The sequence below is a fragment of the Arachis duranensis genome, chromosome 6 (assembly GCF_000817695.3).
Source record: "Arachis duranensis cultivar V14167 chromosome 6, aradu.V14167.gnm2.J7QH, whole genome shotgun sequence".
Taxonomy (NCBI): Eukaryota; Viridiplantae; Streptophyta; class Magnoliopsida; order Fabales; family Fabaceae; genus Arachis; species Arachis duranensis.
This window is the reverse complement of record NC_029777.3, coordinates 28,786,394-28,803,929: the sequence shown is the minus strand read 5'-3', so window position 1 is coordinate 28,803,929 and position 17,536 is coordinate 28,786,394. Positions and strand designations below refer to the sequence as shown.

The 17,536-nt window shown below is 36.7% G+C and overlaps 1 long non-coding RNA gene across 1 annotated transcript; it reads right to left on the bottom strand.

The window, feature by feature from the left end:
- Positions 1-4,241: 4,241 nt before the first annotated feature.
- Positions 4,242-6,093, bottom strand: LOC107493502 (uncharacterized). The gene is made up of 3 exons (XR_008000508.1): positions 5,999-6,093; positions 5,029-5,071; positions 4,242-4,411 (listed from the first exon to the last, which is right to left on the bottom strand). It is a non-coding gene; the product is annotated as an uncharacterized LOC107493502 (long non-coding RNA).
- Between the last annotated feature and the right edge of the window lie 11,443 nt (positions 6,094-17,536).

Here is a 17,536-nt window from a genome sequence, read left to right as displayed (position 1 = left end):
ATTTGTGGAAAAAGCGAATCAACATGTTTATTGTAATTACCATCCGGACGGTCATCAACACGTGGTGGCCTATTAAATCTTGTCTCAATCCCTTCTAAGTATCGAGAGCAAAATGTAAGAGCTTCTTCAGCCACATATCCTTCAGCTATAGAACCTTCTGATTTAGCTTTGTTTCGTACATAGGACTTCAAATGTCCTAAATACCTAGTTTGTATAATTGGCTTTAGTAAGCAAGATATATCTAAGTGACAGGTTAAATGAACAATGATTGAAAAGAGATATTTACCTCTCAATAGGATACATCCACCTATAGTGTACTGGTCCTCCAAGTTTTGCTTCATCAACTAGATGACAGGTTAAATGAACCATGATTGTAAAGAAAGAAAGAGGGAACAACATTTCTAAATGACAAAGGGTAAGGATTATTCGAGGTTGGAGCTTCTCAAGTTCTGTAAGACTTAAGCTTTTAGAGCACAACTGTTGAAAGAATGAAGACAACTCTATTAGAACTGCAGTAACTTTATCTGGTAGCACATTACGTATGGTAATGGGTAATAGTTGCTGCATAAGGACGTGGCAATCATGGCTCTTCAATCCAGAAAGCTTTCTTTGCTTCAAGTCAACACACCGTGAAATATTACTCGAGAGACCATCTGGTACTCTAATATTCTTTATAGTATGCAAGAATACATCTTTCATGGAATTTGACATTGTGAACAAAGATGGATGATATCTCCCATTTTCATCTGGCCATAAATCTTTCCTTATACCCATTTCTTTGAGATCCTTACGAGCTTTGAGATTATCCTTTGACCTTCCAGTCTCATTGAGCAAAGTGTATAACACATTGTCGCAAACATTCTTTTCAATGTGCATGACATCTAGATTGTGGCGCAATAAGTTAGACTCCCAATAAGGAAGATCAAAAAATATGCTTTTCTTCCTCCACATCCCTGATTCATCATCTTCTTCAACAACTTTTCGTCGAGTCCTCTTACTTTTACTTGCCTGTAGTTCCTTCCCAAATGAAACATTGATGCCTTCAAGTTGTTCCAATATTTCTGACCCTGTTAGTACTGCTGGGGGATCCCTCAACTCAATTTTTCCATTAAATTTTGCACGACTTAGCCTAAACTTATGACCCCTTTCTAAGAAACGGCGATGCCCCAAAAAACACCATTTTCCACCATGCTTTAATCTATATGAATCAGTGTTGAAGTTACATGTGGGACAAGCATATTTACTGTGTACGTTCCACCCAGATAAGTTACCAAGGCCTGGAAAATCACTAATTGTCCACATTAATGCTGCTCGCAATGTAAACATTTCATTTTTGAACCTATCTAATGTTTGAACACCATCATGCCACAACTCTTTTAACTCTTTGATAAGAGGTTGTAAATATACGTCTATGTTGTTCCCCGGCATTTTCTCTCCGGGAATAATCATTGACAAGATTAGTGATGTTGGCTTCATGCACTCCCATGGAGGTCGATTGTATGGAATAAGCACCACTGGCCAAACGCTATAGTTTGTACGCATAGCTCCAAAGGGGTTGAATCCATCAGCTGCAAGACCAAGACGTACATTTCGAGGATCTTCGGCAAACCTATCATGAAGTAAATCAAATGTCTTCCAAGCTTCAGAATCCCGCGGATGCCTCATCTTCGAATCTTTCTTTTCTGCCGAAGCATGCCATCGCATTGATTGAGCAGTCTTAGAACACATGAATAATCGTTGAAGTCTCGGTTTTAGTGGAAAGTATCGCAAGATCTTTGCCGGTTTCTTCTTTTTAGCATCGCTCCATTTAGATGTCTTGCATCTTTTGCATTCTTGCAAATCTTCATCCTCCCCCCAATATAACATGCAGTCATTAGGACAAGCAGGTATCTTGGTATAATTAAGCCCTAGTTTATTTATGGTTTTCTTGGCCTCACAGAATGTATTTGAAATCTTTGCATTTCCAAAGGCATCTTTTAATAACTTGAGAATTTCGGTCATGGCTTTGTCGCTTATTCTGTATAAGCACTTTATGTGATACAGACTAATTAAGAAAGACAATTTTGAATACTTTGTGCACCCTTCATACAATTGTTCATTGCCATCTTCTAACAACTTGTAAAATTCTACATTTTCTCCATTGTGCTCTTCATTTTCTGCATTGTCTCCATCTCCATCTTCTATGTTGTCTTCATCTCCATCTCCATCTTCATTCAAGTCAGGTCCAGCAACTCCAAACGCGTCATTGAGCATTGTTACCATTGGATGCTGAGATGTCGAATCATCTTGTACAATGTGATTAGTTTGATGAACTTGTGACCCAACTCCAACTACTTCTTCACCATGCCAATACCAAACTTTGTAGTTTTCTGAAAATGGCTTGACTATTAAATGTTCAAAAACTTTCTCTCTTGTTTGCCACTTGCCAAAACCACACACCGGACAAGGGCATTTAATGTGACGACCCGCGAGAGATCGATGCTCAAAAGCAAAATCCAAAAACTTGTTTAAACCATCTTTATACTCATGCGTGGTTCGTGGTTTTCCAATCCATGACTTATCAATTGACATGACTAAGAGGGATTACAAATAAGGATTTTAAAAAATCTATTCATTAAAAATCTATATATATTCTAAAGGCAAGAAATTTATTCTTTTATATGCAAATCAGATATTAAAAACTTAAATAGTATTTAAAAGAAAATATAAGAAAATTATAATTACCTCTTTCAAATGATAATTTTCCTTCTTTTTTCAAAGTAAAGTAGCTAGCAGCAAGAGTTGAAGAAGATCTAAAACCTATTTCACATGAAAAATTATCACCAACAGATTTGTTAAAATTATCAAGATTAAACATTCAAAATTTAAAATAATCAGCATGCATGTGGTCAACTAGAATAATAAGATAACTAAATTAAGAATGCTAGGAAATATAGCAGTAATTCCATTCATAGAGAGTCTTGACATGGAATATAGCAGTAATTTCAGTTTCAAATATTTACATATTTCAGAGTTTCTGAACATACCTATTAAGAGAGTCTTGACAAATTGACCACTGCAAAGCAGCTAAACCATGGAGCTCACTCTGCACAAACATGATTAACCTCATCATGTTTATATTCATCCAAATATTTTTTTAATTTATATTCATGTCCCGGAATAGCATCTTGTAAAAGCAGTATCTCTCTAACTATATATATAATATAATTCACTTCATTCATGAAAAGATTCACCGTTATATTAAAACAAACTACCTATGCAGTTAAAGGGCTTTTGCCAAGTTAAATTAACTAATAAGCAAATCTGCCACATGCAGTGAATTTAAATACCAACCTCCACATACAATTGGAATGAACTAATGGATGAGAGCTGAAGGTAGTATAAAACGCTGCCTCCTATAAGGTACCTGTAAGAATAAAATAAGCAAATGTATAAATAATCATAGAATACAAAAACAAAGGTGAATAGGAAGATGGTGAAAATACAGGAATTTGATGGAAAAAGGAGAAATGGGATAGTCTATACGGTTTATTATAATGAACTGATGATCCAATGTTCGTAAATACTAACCAAAAATACCTATTAATAATAATTATCTTGGTCAAGTACTACAACAAAACTACTAGTAAGCTCAGCACAAAGCTACTAATAATAAGATTAATAGAACTGTAAGAAACCTGACATTCTAAAGGAATAACATCAGTAGAAATTAAACCTGATGAAATCTTCCAGTGGATCATCAAGGGTATCAAAACCATTTGCCAAAAGAAAGGACAGTGTACTTCTTCCTAAAGCAATAAAGAATCTAAATATAGCCCAAATCCTTCTCCAAAACCTGCACCATGAAAAAGATTTATTGAAGCTCTTTGTTACGACAAAGTAAATACATGACAGGAAGATGATTTAGCTTTGCTATACTCAAATCAATTCATTTCTTCTCGCGCACTCTACTTGCTAAGCTAGGTTTGCATAAATGAGGTCTTTCTTTAATTAATAAAAGAATATATCGGCAGTGGTTCTAACCGCCGAAATCACAAAAACTGCCATATTCAACATGAAAGTTACGACAACATGTACCACCGAAAATAAAGAAAATTATGGCATTTATAAAGAACCGCCCTAATAACAATGTTGTTTTAAACCAGTTTTTTTGTAGTGGTCTTTGCTGACTGTACGTTGCAAGTTGTGATTTTGTTGGAAAAAGAAAAAAGAACAGAAGAGCAGCTTATACTATCTTCAGTTGTATCTAACTATCTACTATTGGGGAAAACATTGATGGTTCAACCCCCATCAGAGCTAAGAATGAATAAGTGACAGTCAAGATAATGGAGCTTACATGTATCCAGCCTAAAGGAAATAGTGATAAGCTGTCCTGAACTTCAAATATTTTTTCTTCATTCAATGTTGAACACTGAACAAGAAATTAAATTAGACATACATTGCTCAACCGAAAATAATTAAAATTACAACAAACAGTTAAAAAAAATCATTAATGAATCATGAGAAAATTACAGCATGTTAATCAAATCTAAGTGCAAGGATATGTTAATCAAATAATGAGCTGCACTACATGTTTAATGTTGATGACCTGAGACTGAAATGAAACAAGGACTACAGCATACACTAATGTGTCTAAGTGCAAGGGTTAGAGGTGTTCTTGCACTTGCTAAAATAAGTTTGGCTCCTCTACCATGAATACGCAATACAAAAGGCACAAACCTTAATAAGTAAGATCTTAGTGAAACAGGACATGATCAGTCCCAATTATTAAGTTCCAATTTCCAACATGACTACCGCTGTACCGCATGTATAAAATATAAGTACTAGCCTTCAATAGAGCAACTCAGATTGCTAGCAAGAACGGATGACTCAAACTCATTTACAGAGCAAGGACGTATTTTGATTTCTAGAATTTATCCAAAAGATATAAATGAATAAAAAAATAAATGTTCAGTTAATGCAAAAAATATTGAACAGAACAAGGGCAGCAGAACTAAACAACTACAGAAATTACTCATTTATAACTACCTAGGTGAGCAGATCGTGTGGTCAAACCTAGTGGTGTTTCCTTCTGCAAACACAAAGCAGCTAACATTTAGTTTATTAAAATAGAAAGAAGCAAATTCAGGATGACTGCAATCATGTTGATGAATTATTAGAAGTTTAAAAACAAATTTAAATCAAAACTACTTGCTGTTAGTGTATTAAACAGTTTAGGCATTTGGCATTTGGCAATCACTGCTGCATCAGGAGCATTCTTAAAGTAATAAAATTACAATAATGATGTTAATAGTACTTGATTTAGCATTCATAGAAATTAAACCTAAAATATGGCACCACAAAGCTTCACATGGTTACTAACTAATAAGATATATACTATTTATTGTTTTCAACAATTTTAATGTGCTAATTGTTACATATTTCTTGAGAACACTTAAGAAATTAAACGTAATATTATAGATGAAATATCAATAATCATTCCTCTCTTTTTACAAAATCTTAAAACCAAGAGATAATACTTTGTTAAAAATCAAAGAAACCATGTTCAAGTAAATTTGATCTGTTGCACTTATTTAAGCCTAAACCTGTTTTAGATTCCAACTGTGAACCTTTCAGCAGATTTAGTCTTCAATAAAACAATTAAACGAGCTCATCAATTTAAACTTTGAAGTAAAATGTCTTGTAACATACAAATTAATTTATGATATTGAACTAACCTAACAATTTTTGGGGGAAGGCGACATATAATTTTAGGTCTGCAACATAAATCCCAATTCAAATATCCCCTGCGAGAATACTATCAACTAAATCTAAATGTTTTTGCTTATTCTTACAGCATTCTTCTTCCCAGATTATCCTCTACGACATCATTAAATCAAATATAACCTCAAAAGGAAGTGCGAAGTGCGAAGTGCGAAGTGCAGAAAAGGAAAATCAAAAGGAAAAAGAGATGTTAAGTGAAGATTCGTGAACATGCAGCATAAAACATTAGAATAACCTCAAAGAAGCTGAGTAGCAATGGCGAGAAAGAGCCGTCGGCGGCAACAACGAGCTCAGCGGCGTGAAGGAGTGTAGTAACTAGTGGCAATGAGCAGCCTCGACGGAAGATCTGAGATCCGAAAGAAGGGAGGATGAAAGGTTGAAAGGTTGAGATCTGATATCTGAGATCAGAGATCTGAGGTGAATGTAGCCTAATGTTTTTGCTTATTCTTACAGCATTCTTCTTCCCAGATTATCCTCTACGACATCATTAAATCAAATATAACCTCAAAAGGAAGTTCGAAGTGCGAAGTGCGAAGTGCAGAAAAGGAAAATCAAAAGGAAAAAGAGATGTTAAGTGAAGATTCGTGAGCATGCAGCATAAAACATTAGAATAACCTCAAAGAAGCTGAGTAGCAATGGCGAGAAAGAGCCGTCGGCGGCAACAACGAGCTCAGCAGCGTGAAGGAGTGTAGTAACTAGTGGCAATGAGCAGTGTCGACGGAAGATCTGAGATCCGAAAGAAGGGAGGATGAAAGGTTGAAAGGTTGAGATCTGATATCTGAGATCAGAGATCTGAGGTGAATTTAGCCTAGAACAAGCGACAGTGGAGGTTAAAGAGGAAGCGACAGTGGAGGTTGAAGAGGAAGCGACGGTGGAGGTTGAAGAGGTAGCTACGGAGAGAGATGAAGGAGATCAGGGATAGAAGGGAAATTGTAAAGCGAGCCCTCATCTGTTTCAAGCTAGGGTTACTGTAAATTTTTATATTATATACGTGTGAAAACGGCGGTTCAAAACCGCCATAATCACTTGAACCGCCACCAAACTCAAAGTTCATTATGGCAGCAACTAAAAATGACATAATAACCGGTTATTAAGGCGGTTCTTTAGAACCACCATAATATTAATGCCATTTTAAACTCTTTTTTTTGTAGTGTTAACTCACCAATTTCCGCCACGTCAGAGGGTCAAGAATACAAAATAACAAGATCCTAACTCAGCCTGCGAAGCTAAAGCTGGCCAGAGAATATTTAAATACATATATAGATAACCCGAAGTCTAAAATACATATATAAACCCTAGTTCTCCTTAATCCTCTACGAGGTACAAAATAAAGCAAGCTGTTCGGAGAGTTAAGTACATAAGATTAAACAAAACTCTACACCAAAATAAAATCCCAGAAATCACTTTGCTGTAGAACTCCAGATGCCTAGCAATGTGCCTCTCGACCTGCATCTGAAAAACAACATAGTATGGGATGAGAACCAGAGGTTTTCAGCATGGTAAAGGTGCCACGCACATAAGATATATGGTTCTGGGAATGCCTAACCAAACCTTAAACTAGATTAAATTCACTACAAGAAAATTCACTTTTAGCGGCTATTTATTTAGTTTTTAACGGCAATAAAAATAGCCGCTAATACATTTACCAGCAATTAGACATTAGCCGTCTTATGCTTCACCGCTAAAAGGTTGTAGCGGCAATTATAATATTTGTCGGTAAAAGCCTCTTTAATGGCCACAAAAAGTATATAACTTTTAGTGGCCATTTTCTTGGCAATTTATATGGCCGCCAAAAATAATTCTAATATTGTAATGTTATTCACTTTTAATAGCCATTACTATTGCCGCCAATACCAATTTTACCCGCAATTTATATGGCCACTAAAAATTATTCTAAAATAATAATGTTATTCACTTTTAGTTGCCATTACCTATTGCCGCTAAAATCGTAAGACTTTTTTTAGTTATATTATACTCATTTTCTTAAAAGCAACAAACTATCTTTTTTGTTTTTCTAAAATCTCAATTATTTTTGTCAGCAATTATTGTCATTATGCATAATATAAATATACTGAAATTAATTACTACGAAATGAGATATTTCATTAAACTCAAATATTGATAAATAAATGTCTTGTGAAAAAAATAATCATGTTACAAATATGTGATCTGAAGCCTTCTTGAGAGAATGTGTATTTTTCCCCAAGCCATCTTCTCCAGCACCAAAAGCATTTTTTCTAGTGTGGATCGTTCGGATCTCCACAGGGTACAACCATCTCTACAAATCCCAGCCTATATGCTATAAATTTAGCCACCAAAAGACTAATAATTTTACCAAGGAAAAAGCATTCTTTATTTATTTACCACCTGCATGCATAATCAAAGAATAATCCACGTATTAGAACCATGCATGATGATGAATTAAATGTTTAAACAAATTTGAAAGCATAGATTACCTTTGTGCTTTTCGCAGACCTTGGACAAGGAGAGGAAAACGATGATTAGAGCAACACCAGCTATGAGACCAATTAGGATGGCTAGTGTCTTCTCAATTTCATCATCATTGTGATTGCTATCATCTGCGCTCAAAGTTATAACAACAATTTAGTTAGTTTCACAGATCTTCTTTGCTTTCAAAGGACTCTTCATCAATTCGAAAATAGAAAGTTCAAATACTTTCAAACTTGTTATAGCATTCTGAAACTGAAATGATAGATTAGAAAAATAAATATGAAACCAAATGTGCTGCTACTGTTATTGTCTAGACAAACTTCCAAATGCAAAAGTTTCAGAAAAATAGAAATAACAGGAATTTCAATAGTAAGATAAACTACGAGTTCATTTCAGAGTACAACTTGGCGGCGTGCATAATTTAATCAATGTTTAGTCCTTACTCTAGGTGATGATACTTCCACAACTCAAACCACATTCCCGAAACATATGTTAGATATTCTCTTCAGTTAACTTGTAAGCCAATTCAACAGATAGCTTGTGGAAATACACCTGTAATAATGGCATTAGAATTGAGTGAGCCAAAATTCAACCTAAAAAACTAGCTCAAAAGGTGAAAATTGTCAAGCACTTATAGGAGGAGTGTGTCAAGCTCACCATCATCGCGGTTAGCATCAGCTGGCTGTTCCTGTTTGGATGTACCGACAGAGCTCGTACCACGTGGTCCACCTGCTGCCACTATTGGTGGTGGACGAAGTAACCCTGCTCGCAGTAGTAGACGCTCTACTGCTTCCGAAGGTTGAGCTCCAATAGAAAGCCAATACCTTCACAAGGGTAAATGTGACGGAGATGTTTGGTTGGATGGTTTATTGATATATAAATTGATAAGGATTGTTTGATGGTAGTTGTGTAACAAGAAATACTCGCCTTGCACGAACTCAATATATATCAAACTCAACTATAATATATTCCATCCCTCTTTTACCCCAATGAAACATACCCTTAGAGACAATTGACATGTAATTTAATCCTTAACAAATCATGGAAATACAAAAGATGAACTTATAGAAGTCCTTTTGATTGTATTCTAACATTACCAACATGAAAATATCTTTTTCCAATCAGTTAGACAACAATTAAAAAGGCAAAAAAATTCAGAAAACTTTCAGGAAAGAAGAAAGCAAAATATAATATTTAGTTCTTCAGGAGGATGTGATAAGAACTACTCCAGATATGGTTTTAGCATTTCATTCTCCCATTTTCTACAAGGAGACATCATGTTCAGAATAATTAAGATATGTTAACAATAACATTGTCCCTTGAATTATAACTAATTTCACCTACACTGATGTAGATGGATTAGAGAACTTGTATAACAGAAAGTTACTCACTTCACTCTTTCAAATTTGAGAGCCATCTTTCTGTCACTATCATCCCCTGTAAAAAAAAAAAGAAGTAAGAAACCAATTAGCATCCTTGGTCCTCCTTCTCATTCCTAATCCTCAGTGATAGATATAACAGAATACAATACTACTAACAAGAGATACTATAACTTAAATAATCTCGGTTAATAATCAAAAGGATCCTTTTAGTTTCACTCAATTAATTATCCTTTAACACTGACAATATAATTATTGGGTCCTAAAGAAGCCTTCAACTCCATCTCGTATAGCATCTGCTATCTAGAAAGCAATATGATAAGCTCAGGACAAGAAAACAATGAGTTCATGGTATGATATTCGAAGTCAGCATAAAAGACATCACAAATCTAGAATAAGTTTTAACATGTGAACTGTTATATAGTAAACAAATAGTTTGCTTTATCGGAATATTTCAAAAATTATTCATGTGCCTTACATGCAATAGCTTAAGATTTTGAGATAGTTGGTCTTTGACATATTTCATTATAAAATAAAAACCAAATAGCTCCACACTCTCTGATAGAAATTAGGCCCTATGCATGAGATGTTTGCACTAGTGCCTTTATTGCTTATTTGTCTTCTTCTTCCAATCAACTCTCTAGACAAGTTTTCATCATCTTGTCGTATATAGGTGGCTACTTAACGCTCAGTAACCCGAATCAACTAAACTTAAGAAAATTGAATGAGAATTCTAAATTTTCTACTACTATAAAAACCACATGAAAGTTATATTAATGCTAAATTGTTTTGTCAAAAGACTATGCATGAAATGGCACTTTTGTTTTAGCTAGGGATGTAACCTACAGCAATCAACCCCACCCTCTCTTACAGAATCCACAACAATCAACTTCTCTCTATTTAATAAAAAAGATATAGTTGTTCTATGTGATTCGCATCACATTCTATATCAATATTTCATATTGCAAAAACCCAGTAACCAAAATGAAGACTCGAATTTAATAAAAGGGAATATAAATCTAGAATGTTTGTGGGAGCAGGGCATAAAAAGTTAAGCATAGGAAATAGAGTTACCTGAACCATTTCAAGGGGCCCTCATCCTTTGCAAGCACCCACTTTATAAGATATATAGACACAAGGAAGCTGAGAATACGAATAGAGATGACAAAGACAATGATGGGAGATGTACTGGCTCCCATGTAAAAGGTAGCCCCAAATCCGAGGAGCAAAAGAATGAATAGAACACAGACATTTATTCCCAGGAGAATACGAAATATCTGCAGAAAGATGGGAGTGAGAAAATGGTTGAAATTAGATAATGAAGGAAGCAGTGGTAGTGGAGTTAATTTACCAGTGGGGTGTAAGGTTTGGTGCGCATGTTGCGGAAAGTTCTTGGCCTGTCGTGGTAAGGCCCCAAAGAACCAGCCTCCATGTCATCATCGATCATCATGCCGTGGCTGGAATTGACCCTGCACGCCACAGGATAAGGGTTATACTCACCACCAGATTGGGGCAAGTCACCCCCTGACCCTAGTCGCTGAATTTTGAATTCCCTTTTTTAATCCCACACTCACTCTCCACAAACTCTTACTCAGCATGCAATGCAATGCACCAAATCAATAAACAAAGCCAAACGTGCATAATTGAGGAAACCATATACAAGTATAAACAAAAAACAAAGAAAGACAGAATTTGACATTGCCTTATCAGAATCTAGGAAGAGAGTGTGGCGACCACTGAACATAGCAGCCAGCATTGAATCAGGCTCCCGCTGAGTCAACGTATCAGTGGTGGTGCAGAATTTCTTGCCCCCTGCGAAAAATTTTCACAAACAAGGACCAAAATGCATAATTATGACAGATATTCATCTTTCCTCTACTAAGAATTGAACGGTCCAAACTCCAAATAATAAATTTGCAATTACATAAAATCCCTAATTTTAGAGAATTGGAGAAAAACAGATTGGAATGAATGAGAGAGATACGAAACATACTGATGTGAGGTGAACGGCAAAAGGTGAATGGGATTCAGAGTCCTTCATTGTAAGCAGAGAAAGAAAGAGAAGGAAGAGTGTCGCAGTCGCAGGACTTACACCAAAACTACGAGCTCAAGCTTCCATGGCACAACACTGACACTATTTTTTGGTTTTCCAATTTGGATAAAAGGAATCAAGAATTTACAACGCAGATCTGAGGTGGAGGAATAGAGATGCAGGTTGAATGAGTGTAGGACGATGGACGGCAGCTGTCAGTGGTGGCAAGGCCTGTGGCGGTGATGGTCGATGATGGAGGGAAGTTAGTTCCATTAAGGTAGTGACGGAGGAAAGTGAGTCTTCTGAAGAACCAAACCCCAACACAGGGACAATTTTTTTTCTTTTTCTTTTTTAATCAATTTAGTTTAGGAAAATAGGAATACGTTTACTGGCAATAATAACAATGGCCGTTATTAATTTAAAAAAATAAATATAAAAATAAAAGAAGTAATAATTTAATAGCAATAATAATAATTGCCATTATAATATATATTAATAATGACAAATGTGTAATGGCCACAAAAATATAAGTTAAATAAAAGAAATAGTAACCATTGTATTATTGCCGTTAAAAGTTTGTCACTAAAAATGAATTTTTTTGTAGTGACTTCCTAACTTTCCCGTCTTTCCTCCAATCCTCCAACACCAGTGATAGTGCACAGACAAACAAGCAAGCAAGGGCAAACACATATAGTATACAAGTACTGCAATTAGCAAATATAACAATTGACATAATAATTCACTTATGAATTCTCAATTAATGCACAAGCAAGAAAAGCAAACAATATGCACATGATGTATACCTGTCCTATGGCTGAGGACAAGTCCGGCTGCTAAATCCTGGACTGTCCGCTATCGCGCATCCCCATGAGTCTATGCATAGCTTTTTCTCTTTTTATTCATAATTCATACATATATAAAACTTTACTCAATGGGGGTTAAACTTTTTGGAAATTTATAAGTGCCCGGTCACCTCTTACGACGTAAGGTCGACGGAGTATCGAGTCTCAACTTGGAACATGTGGTGGCAAGCCATGGTATTTTACCCAGGAAAACTCGTGTCCCAGATAATAGAGTATATAAGCCAAATAAACATTCATAATCATTTGTAATTATTGCATAATCATATCATTTAAGCCATGGGACCATATACACTCCAAATATACCCATTTTCATATATAATTCATCACTTTTCCAACTTTGCTTCACCTCTAAGTTACCTCCATTTCCTAGCTTCATTTTATTACAAGGCTTACTGATAGGCAAAATTGTGATTTACACTTTTTATAACTCGAACAATTCTTAGTAATGGCTCCAAAAACTTGGTGCACACTACTAAGGTTCACTCACATTCTTCACAACTTCGCACAACTAACCAGCAAGTGCACTGGGTCATCCAACTAATAAACATTACGTGAGTAAGGGTCGATCCCACGGAGATTATTGGTATGAAGCAAGCTATGGTCATCTTATAAATCTCAGTCAGGCGGATTCAAATGGTTATAATGGTTTTCGAAAATAAGTGTATGGAGATCCTTTGTCCCTTTTGAATCTCTGCTTTTCTACTGTCTTCCTCCAATCATTCTTACTCCTTTCTATGGCAAGCTGTATGTAGGGCATCACCGTTGTCAATGGCTACTTTCCATCCTCTCAGTGAAAATGGTCCAAATACTCTTGTCACAGCACGGCTAATCATCTGTCGGTTCTCGATCATGTCAGAATAGAATCCATTAATTCTTTTGCGTCTGTCACTACTCCCAACAATCGCGAGTTTGAAGCTCATCACAGTCATTCAATCCCTGAATCCTACTTGGAATACCATAGACAAGGTTTAGACTTTTTGGATTCTCAAGAATGGCCACCAACAGGGTTCTAGCTTATACCACGAAGATTCTGATTAAGGAATCCAAGAGATACACGTTCGGTCTAAGGTAAAACGGAAGTGGTTGTCAAACACGCGTTCATAAGGATGGATGATGATGAGTGTCACGGATCATCACATCCATCAGGTTAAAGTGCAGCGAATATCTCAGAATAAGAATAAGCTTGAATCGAATAGAAGAACAATATAATTGCATTAATTCTCGAGGTACAGCAGAGCTCCACATCTTAATCTATGGTGTGTAGAAACTCCACCGTTGAAAATACATAAATGATGGTCCAGGCATGGCCGAATGGCCAGCCCCCCTAAATGGCATATGAATTCAAAAATAAGGAAAAAGACCCCATGTACAATAGTAAAAAGTTATATTTATACTAGACTAGCTACTAAGGTTTACAAAAATAAGTCTAAGTGCAGAAATCCACTTTCAAGGCCCACTTTGGTGTGTGCTTGGGCTGAGCTTGAGCTTTACACGTGCAGAGGCTTCTCTTGGGATTAAACGCCAAGTTGTAACGTCTGTTTGGCGTTTAACTCTGGTTTGTGATGTGTGTCTAGCGTTTTACTCCAGAATACAGCATGGGACTGGCGTTGAACGCCAGTTTGCATCATCTAAGCTCGAATAAAGTATGAACCATTATATATTAATGGAAAGATCTAGATGTCTACTTTCCAACGCCGTTAAGAGCGCGCCATTTGGAGTTTGGTAGCTCCAGAATATCCATTTTGAGTGCAGGGAGGTCAAAATCCAACAGCATCTGCAGTCCTTTGTCAGCATCCTATCAGATTTTTGTTCAGGTCCCTGAATTTTAGCCAGAAAATACCTGAAATCACAAAAAACACACAAACTCGTAGTAAAGTCCAGAAATGTAAATTTTGCATAAAAACTAATAGAAACATCCCTAAAAGTAGCTAGATTCTACTAAAAACTACCTAAAAACAATGCCAAAAAGCGTATAAATTATCTGCTCATCACAACACCAAACTTAAATTGTTGATTGTCCCCAAGAAACTAAAAATAAAATAGGATAAAAAGAAGAGAATATACTATAAATCTCAAAATATCAATGAAGATTAGTTCTAATTAGATGAGCGGGACTTGTAGCTTTTTGCTTCTGAACAGTTTTGGCATCTCACTTTATCCTTTGAAGTTTAGAATGATTGGCATCTATAGGAACTCAGAGTTCAGATAATGTTATTAATTATCCTAGTTAAGTATGTTGATTCTTGAACACAGCTACTTTTATGAGTCTTGGCCGTGGACCTAAGCACTTTGTTTTCCAGTATTACCACCGGATACATAAATGCCACAGACACATGACTGGGTAAACCTTTTCAGATTGTAACTCAGCTTTGCTAAAGTCTCCAGTTAGAGGTGTCCAGAGCTCTTAAGCACACTCTTTTTGCTTTGGATCATGACTTTAACCACTCAGTCTCAAGCTTTTCACTTGGACCTGCATGCCACAAGCACATGGTTAGGGACAGCTTGATTTAGCCGCTTAGGCCTGGATTTTATTTCCTTGGGCCCTCCTATCCTTTGATGCTCAAAGCCTTGGATCCTTTTTACCCTTGCCTTTTGGTTTTAAGGGCTATTGGCTTTTTCTGCTTGCTTTTTCTTTTTCTTATATATATATATATATATAATTTTTTTTTCGCCACTTTTTTTTTCACAAGCTTTGTTCTTCACTGCTTTTTCTTGCTTCAAAAATCAATTTTATGATTTTTCAGATCATCAACAACATTTCTCTTTTTCATTATTCTTTCAAGAGCAAAAAATTTTAACATTCACAAACAACAAGATCAAAAATATGCACTGTTCAAGCATTCATTCAGAAAACAAAAAGTATTGTCACCACATCAATATAATTAAACTAATTTCAAGGATGAATTTGAAACTCATGTACTTCTTGTTCTTTTGTATTAAAAACATTTTTCATTTAAGAAAGATGAAGGATTCATGGAATTATTCATAGCCTTAAGACATAGTTACTAGACATTAATGATAATGTAATAAAGACACAAACATAGACAAACATGAAGCTTAAAAATAAAAAAACAGAGAAATAAGAACAAGGAAGTTAAGGAATGAGTCCACCTTAGTGATGGTGGCGCCTTCTCCTTGAAGGACCAATGGCGTCCTTGAGCTCCTCTATGTCTCTTCCTTGCCTTTGTTGCTCCTCCCTCATAGCTCTTTGATCTTCTCTAATCTCATTGAGAATGATGGAGTGCTCTTGGTGGTCCACCCTTAATTGGTTCATATCATGACTCAATCCTTCTAGAGAAGTGTTGAGCTGTTCCCAATAGTTGTTTGGAAGAAAATGCATCCTTTGAGGTGTCTCAGGGATTTCTTGATGATGAGCTTCCTCATGCGTCTTTTGAGATCCATCGATGGCTTCTCTTGTTTGCTCCATCCTCTTCTTAGTGATGGGCTTGTCCTCTTCAATGAGGATGTCTCCTTCTATGACAACTCCAGCTAAGTAGCATAGATGGCAAATCAGATGAGGAAAAGCTAGCCTTGCCAAAGTGGAGGGCTTTTGCGCTACTTTGTAGAGTTCTAGAGAGATGACTTCATGAACTTCTACTTCCTCTCCAATCATGATGCTATGGATCATGATGGCCCGATCCACAGTAACTTCGGATCAGTTGCTAGTAGGGATGATAGAGCGTTGGATGAACTCCAACCATCCTCTAGCCACAGGCTTAAGGTCTAGTCTTCTTAATTGAACCGGCTTGCCCTTAGAGTCTCTTTTCTATTGAGCTCTTTCCATACATATGTCCATGAGGACTTGGTCCAACCTTTGATCAAAGTTGACCCTTCTAGTGTAGGGACGTGCATCTTCTTGCATCATAGACAAGTTGAATGCCAACCTTACATTCTCCGGACTGAAATCTAAGCATTTCCCCCGAACCATTGTAAGATAATTCTTTGGATTCGGGTTCATACTTTGATCATGGTTCCTAGTGATCCATGCATTGGCATAGAACTCTTGAACCATTAAGATTCCGACTTATTGAATGGGGTTGGTAAGAACTTCCCAACCTCTTCTTTAGATCTCATGTCGGATCTCCGGATACTCATTTTTCTTGAGCTTGAAAGGGACCTCAGGGATCACCTTCTTCTTGGCCACAACTTCATAGAAGTGGTCTTGATGGGCTTTTGAGATAAATCTCCCCATCTCCCATGACTCAGAGGTGGAAGCTTTTGTCTTCCCTTTCCTCTTTTTAGAGGTTTCTCCGGCCTTAGGTGCCATCAATGGTTATGGAAAAACAAAAAAGCTATGCTTTTACCACACCAAACTTAGAATGTTGCTCGTCCTTGAGCAAAAGAAGAAAGACTATATGAAGAAGAGGAAGAGATGGAGGAGAGGGAGAGAGTTGTGTGTTTTGGCCAAGGGGGAGAAGAGAGGGTTGTGTTTTGTGAAAATGAAGAAGGATTGAGGGGTTTATATAGTGGAGGGAGAGGGAATGGGGTTCAGTCATTTAGGGTGGGTTTGGGGCGGAAAGGGATTTTGAATTTGAAGGTAGGTGGGGTTTATGGGAAGAGTGGATGGATGTGAGTGGTGAAGAGGTGATGGGGAAGAGAGATTGAGGTGATTGGTGAAGGGTGTTTGGGGAAGAGTGTCATTGGATTGTGTGAAGAGGAGAGAAGGTGAGTTGAGGTAAATGGGGATCTTGTGGGGTCTACAGATCCTGAGGTGATCCTGTGGGGTCCACAGATCCTTAGGTGTCAAGGATGAATCATCCCTACACCAATTAGGCATGTAAAATGCCCTCTGCCTGCAATTCAGGCGTTTAACGCCAGACTGAAGCTTGTTTCTGGCGTTAAACGCCCAAATGTAGCATGTTTCTGGCGTTTAATGCCAGCCTGATGCTTGTTGCTGTCGTTAAATGCCAGCTTTCCTCAGGGTGCACTCTTGGCGTTTAAACGCCATATTGCTGCTTGTTTCTGGCATTCAACGCCAGATTCATGCTCTGTTCTGGCGTTGAACGCCAGCCAGATGCTCCTTACTGGCGTTTAAACGCCAGTAAACTC